At 43.0% G+C, this 5850-nt stretch overlaps 3 non-coding genes across 3 annotated transcripts; all 3 read left to right on the top strand.

The window, feature by feature from the left end:
• Positions 1 to 615: 615 nt before the first annotated feature.
• TRNAL-UAA (transfer RNA leucine (anticodon UAA)) lies at positions 616 to 698 on the top strand. Its single transcript has one exon. It is a non-coding gene; the product is annotated as a tRNA-Leu (tRNA).
• Positions 699 to 2247: 1549 nt separating this feature from the next.
• On the top strand, positions 2248 to 2330 carry TRNAL-UAA (transfer RNA leucine (anticodon UAA)). Its single transcript has one exon. It is a non-coding gene; the product is annotated as a tRNA-Leu (tRNA).
• Positions 2331 to 4547: 2217 nt separating this feature from the next.
• Positions 4548 to 4630, top strand: TRNAL-UAA (transfer RNA leucine (anticodon UAA)). The gene has a single exon. It is a non-coding gene; the product is annotated as a tRNA-Leu (tRNA).
• The last annotated feature ends 1220 nt before the right edge of the window (positions 4631 to 5850 follow it).

Here is a 5850-nt window from a genome sequence, read left to right on the forward strand (position 1 = left end):
GATGAGGGAAAAAATGAATTTAAACGATTTCAGGTTATTGCGGGTAATATAAACGTATTCTATTAATATAACTCCTTCAACTCTAAATCTAAATAAGCCAGAGAAACGAGAGATTCTTTACTCAACCTCAGACAACCAGTCCTCCGGAGGTGGCACTCCTGTTGAGATTTGCCAGAAAATATTCTTTGCCCCCGGCCCTGGCACGGCTTAATCTGGCACTGCTGTCACCTGGCGGACATCCGGAGACCCTCGCATATGTTCTGGACATTGTGTTCTCTGCACGGTGCGTTTTTCAGTTTGGCTTCACATCACCTGCTTTATAAATACGTAATGACGTGTTTCTGGCTTTGTGCTGACAATGCGAGGGAAACCAGAGCCGGCTTCTTCTTCCTCCTTTTGTTAATCTTTCATGCGCAGCACGTGCACATGGCTGTAGGGAGCATCATTTACTGAGCGTGCACCATGTTAGCAAATCTGACAGCAAATCCAGCTTCCCGAGATTGAGAACAGTGTTGTGAGATACAATAGAATAGTCTTACCTTTACTGCCCCCAAGTGGAGGAAATGAGTGAAACATCTGGGTACATACAGGTATACAGGTGCTGTCGCTACCAGTACCAGGATGGCCGAGTGGTTAAGGCGTTGGACTTAAGATCCAATGGATTCAGATCCGCGTGGGTTCGAACCCCACTTCTGGTATCATTTTATTTGTAATGCTTTTATGGATGGGTGGCTCTGAATTCTGGAGGATTTGAACTGCAACTGACGTTGTAGTTGCTGCAACCTTTGTGAATTCAGTGTGAGGAGTTGTTTGCAACGTGTAATTCTTAGTTCGAGGGTAATTCTATGTTTGGTAATTTCTGGGGAGTGCTCTTGTTGGCAAGCTGCTTGCTATCGCTTTTCAAGCCAGTCGTTCCGTATCAACCGCTTTGCAAGCCGCTCGCCAAGCATCTCGGCAAACGGAGCAAGCGACCAAGGGAGTGCTTCGTTATGTTTGCAAAAATGGCCACCGTAATCGGATTCAAAATGATACTACTCCGACAACCAATGAAATGTTCAGAAACATACCTCTGTTAATATGTATAGTTTTGAAAAAAATTGAGGATTTTATAAATTTAGCCTATGTTGACCTTTTCACCTTTCGACCTCGAAAATAATTGGTGGTTGAATTAAGCAACCGGATATGCAAATCCTGTTCAAATTTCAAGTGAATCAGAAGAAAATTGAGGATTTTAGGAATTCCATCTCCGTTGTTGAGCTTTGGCCGATTTTGACATTTTGGCCTATGATGACCTCAAAAATAATTTGTGGTTGAATTCAGTGATGTGATCTGCAAATCCTCTTCAAATTTCCAGTCAATCGGAAGAAAATTGAGGATTTTATCAATTTGACAATGTTTTTGACCTTTGGCATATGTTGACCTTTTGACCTTAAAATCAATAGGCTTCTTCCTTATGACGAAATACCATTTGGTGAAGTTTCGTAAATATCGGTTTAAACTTGTGACCTACGGCAATTGACAGACAAACAGACAGAACAATGCACAAAATCAACCAATACACCAGAATTGAGAATGTTCGATTTCACAAGTAACAAACAAAAACTGAATAACAGACCAGACCAACCAATAGCCCAGACTGGAGAATGTTCGATTTCACAGGCAACAAACAGACAGACAAACAGGGGTAAAAACAATAAAACATAACCTCCGTCCACCTTCGACGTCAGAAGTGAAAACTGCAAGTTCTTATCGCAAAAGGATCCAAAAAAAACTGAAAACGACGTCCTGGGCAGCAATTGGTCCATTCCACAATGACATTGTATCCATGGAGACCACCATTGTTGTCAAGGGGTGCTGAGCACCCTGTTCCGTTAGAGTCCTTGCTTGACCCATTCGAATCAAGCAAGCTGCTTGGCAAGCGATAGCAAGCTGATTGCGAATAACGGAACACATCCATGGTTTATAAATTATGTAATGACGTGTTTTTGGCTTTGTGCTGACATTGACAAAGGAAAGCAGAGCCGGCTTCTTCTTCCTCTTCATATAATCTTTCATATATGGCTCCAGGGAGCATCATTTGCTGTGGGAACCCCAGGTATGCAAATCTGACAGCAAATACAGCTTCCTGAGATTGAGAACAGTGTTGTGAGCTGCATTAGAATAGTCTTACCTTTACTGCCTCCAAGTGGAGGAAATGAGTGAACCATCTGTGTATATATAGGTATACAGGTATATAGCATTGCAAGTACCAGGATGGCCGAGTGGTTAAGGCGTTGGACTTAAGATCCAATGGATTCAGATCCGCGTGGGTTCGAACCCCACTCCTGGTATCATTTTATTTGGAATTCGCTTATGGATGGGTGGCTCTGGAGTCTGGAGGAGTTGAACTTTCCGTTGTAGTTGCTGCAACTTTTGCCAGTTCAGTGTGAGGAGTTGTTTGCCACGTGTAATTCTTAGTACAATGGTAATTCTGGGTTTGATGATGTCTGGGAAGTGCTCCTGTCAGCAAGCTGTTTGCTGTCGCTTTCCAAGCCAGTCGTTCCGTATCAGACGCTCGCCAAGCTGCTCGGCAAACGGAGCAAGCGATCAAGGGAGTGCTTCGTTCGATTTGCAAAAATGGCCACCGTAATTGGATTCAAAATGATACTACTCCGACAACCAATGACATGTTCAGAAACATCCCTCTGTTACGTATAAGTTTGAAAAAAATTGAAGATTTTAGAAATTTGGCCTATGTCGACCTTTTCACCTTTAGACCTCAAAATTAATTGGTGGTTGAATTAAGTAACCGGATATGCAAATCCTGTTCAAATTTCAAGTCAATTGAAAGAAAATTGAGGATTTTAGAAATTCCACCTTGGTTTTTTTTTTGTTTGTTTGTTTTTTGTTTTTTTTTGTATACTGAATCGAGGCTCGTGAAAGAGCTAACATTTATTTCACAAACAAATCAACGAGACAAACAAAAATATACAAAAAGAGGGAGCGGAAGACAAGATGGGGAGAGAAGGGGAAGCACACAACCACAACATTTGAGAGCAGGGAGAAGTGTGGGAGGGAGAGGGCTTGGGGGCAGGAGGCGTGGGAAGGGGAGGGGGGGGGGGTGGTATAAAACACAAGGGGACCGAAATTAGCGGGGGTAGAAAAGATCAAGGTTTTGGATGGGGGAGGATAAGAGATGGTGGTGAACAGCTGTTTTAAAGACCTGGAGGGTGGAGTGGGATTGAAGAGAGGGAAGGAGTTTGTTCCAGAGGCGGGAGAAAAGAGGAATGAAGGAGTGAAGGTGAGCAGAGAGTCTTGATTTTGGCAGTTTAACCATAAGAGGGTTGCAGGCAGATCTTGTGCGACCTGTAGGAATATTTGGGGGACAGAGCCCAGAGAGGGCTGGGGGGGGCAAGGCCAGAGAGGAGTCGGTAGAAGACGGCCTATTTTGTCTTGAGCTTTGGCCTATTTTGACCTTTTGGCCCATGTTGACCTCAAAAATAATTGGTGGTTGAATTCAGTGACGTGATCTGCAAATCCTCGTCAAATGTCAAGTCAATCAGGAGAAAATTGTGTATTTTAGAAATTCCACCTATGTTATTGAGCTTTGGCTTATTTTGACCTTTTGGCCGATGTTGACGTTAAAAATAATTGGCGGTTGAATTCAGTGACATCATATGCAAATCCTCTTCAAATTTCAAGTCAATCAGAAGAAAATTGAGGATTTTAGAAATTTGACTGTTTTTGACCTTTGGCATATGTTGACCTTTTGACCTTAAAATCAATAGACTTCTTCCTTATGACGAAATACCATTTGGTGAAGTTTCGTGAAGATCGGTTTCAACTTGTGACCTATCGGCGATTGACAGACAAACAGACAGAATAACGCACAAGATCAACCAATACACCAGACTGGAGAATGTTCGATTTCACAAGTAAACAAACAGACAGACAAACAGGGGTAAAAACAATAAAACATAACCTCCGTCCACCTTCGACGTCAGAGGTGAAAACTGCAAGTTCTTATCGCAAAAGGATTTTAAAAAATAACTGAAAACGACGCCCTGGGCAGCAATTAGTCCATTCCACAATGGTATTGTATCCATGGAGACCACCATTGTTGTCAAGAGGTGCCGAGCACCCCATTCCGTTGGAGTACTTGCTTGACCCATTCGAATCAAGCAAGCTGCTCGACAAGCGATAACAAGCTGCTCGACAAGCGATAGCAAGCTGCTTGGCAAGCGATAGCAAGCTGATTGCTAATTACGTAACACATCCATGGTTCATAAATACGTAATGACGTGTTTTTGGCTTTGTGCTGACATTGACAAAGGAAAGCAGAGCCAGCTTCTTCTTCCTCTTCATAAAATCATTCATATTTGGCTGCAGGGAGCATCACTTGCTGTGTGAACACCAGGTATGCAAATCTGACAGGAAATCCAGCTCCCGAGATTGAGAACAGTGTTGTGAGCTACAATAGAATAGTCTTACCTTTACTGCCTCCAAGTGGAGGAAATGAGTGAACCATCTGTGTATATATAGGTATACAGGTGTCTAGCAGTGAAAGTACCAGGATGGCCGAGTGGTTAAGGCGTTGGACTTAAGATCCAATGGATTCAGATCCACGTGGGTTCGAACCCCACTCCTGGTATCGTTTTATTTGTAATGCTTTTTATGGATGGGTGGCTCTGGAGGATTTGAACTGTAACTGACGTTATCGTTGCTGCAACTTTAGTGAATTCAGTGTGAGGAGTTGTTTATCATTAGTAAAACTGGTGGAGTCCCCATTGGATTGTCGTCGGTTCGATTCATTGAATCCACTGTCGAATCTCTGGACCTGACTGTTGAATAATCTTCAAATTGACATTATTTACTTTCTACAGTGATAAGTTCGACACTTTGAGTGTAATTCTTGTTTTGATAATTATTGATCTGAAACGACTTACCTGCTCTTCCTGGAAGGATAATCTGACCATTAAGGCAATCTCAATGGATTCCAAAACGTCCACAACAGGTGTGTCCACTCTCAGTAGAGCCAGAAAATAACATCAGTCTAACCTCAACAATGAACATTCAAACTTCGTCTCCTTCCTCTAACACCTGTTGGCACCATGGTGACTTTCTCTGGAGTATGTTCTCCTCTCCATCCTTCCCTCACTTCAAATTGCACCACAGCCGACTCCGCTCAGAAGACTAAATGCCTCAATTCTGTGTTTGCTTCCAAATCTTGTCCTCTCTTTGCTGTACCCACCCTTCCCTTGTCATACCCAATTGCTCCTGGACCTTGTCTTTCACACCTGATAAGGTGGAGAAGGTTCTTTCAACTCTCGACTCTGATTCTGCTACTGGACCGGATGGCATCAGCTCGAGTGTCCTAAAAACCTGCTCTGCTGCACTTGTACATCATTTCTCTGCCATTTTCTCCCCATCATTTGCCCTCGGTCATCTTCCAACTGCTTGGAAATCAGCCAACATCACATCGCTCCATAAAAAGGTGAAAAAACTCTTAACTACAGACCAATTAGCTTACTTCCAATCATCAGCAAGGTCATATAATCTATCATTGCAGTTGATATGAAATCCTTCATTTTCTCCAACAAACTCATCTCAAATCACGAATTTGGATTCAGACCAGGTCATTCCACCTTGGACATGCTGCTTCGACTCACTCAACAATAGATGGAGGCCCTCAATGTCAGACATGAAACCACAGCCGTCTCTCTGGACATCTCTTGTACTTTTGATACAGTCTGCAATCCTGCCTTGCTCTCCAAACTGTCTGCTTATGGCATCCTTATCCAACTCCACACATGCCTTACTGACTTCCTCGACTCTCGTAGGCAACTTGTGGCTCTCAACAGAATCCTTTAA

This window comes from Myxine glutinosa, chromosome 14 (genome assembly GCF_964187855.1).
Source record: "Myxine glutinosa chromosome 14, kmMyxGlut1.1, whole genome shotgun sequence".
In the NCBI taxonomy this organism is placed as follows: Eukaryota; Metazoa; Chordata; class Myxini; order Myxiniformes; family Myxinidae; genus Myxine; species Myxine glutinosa.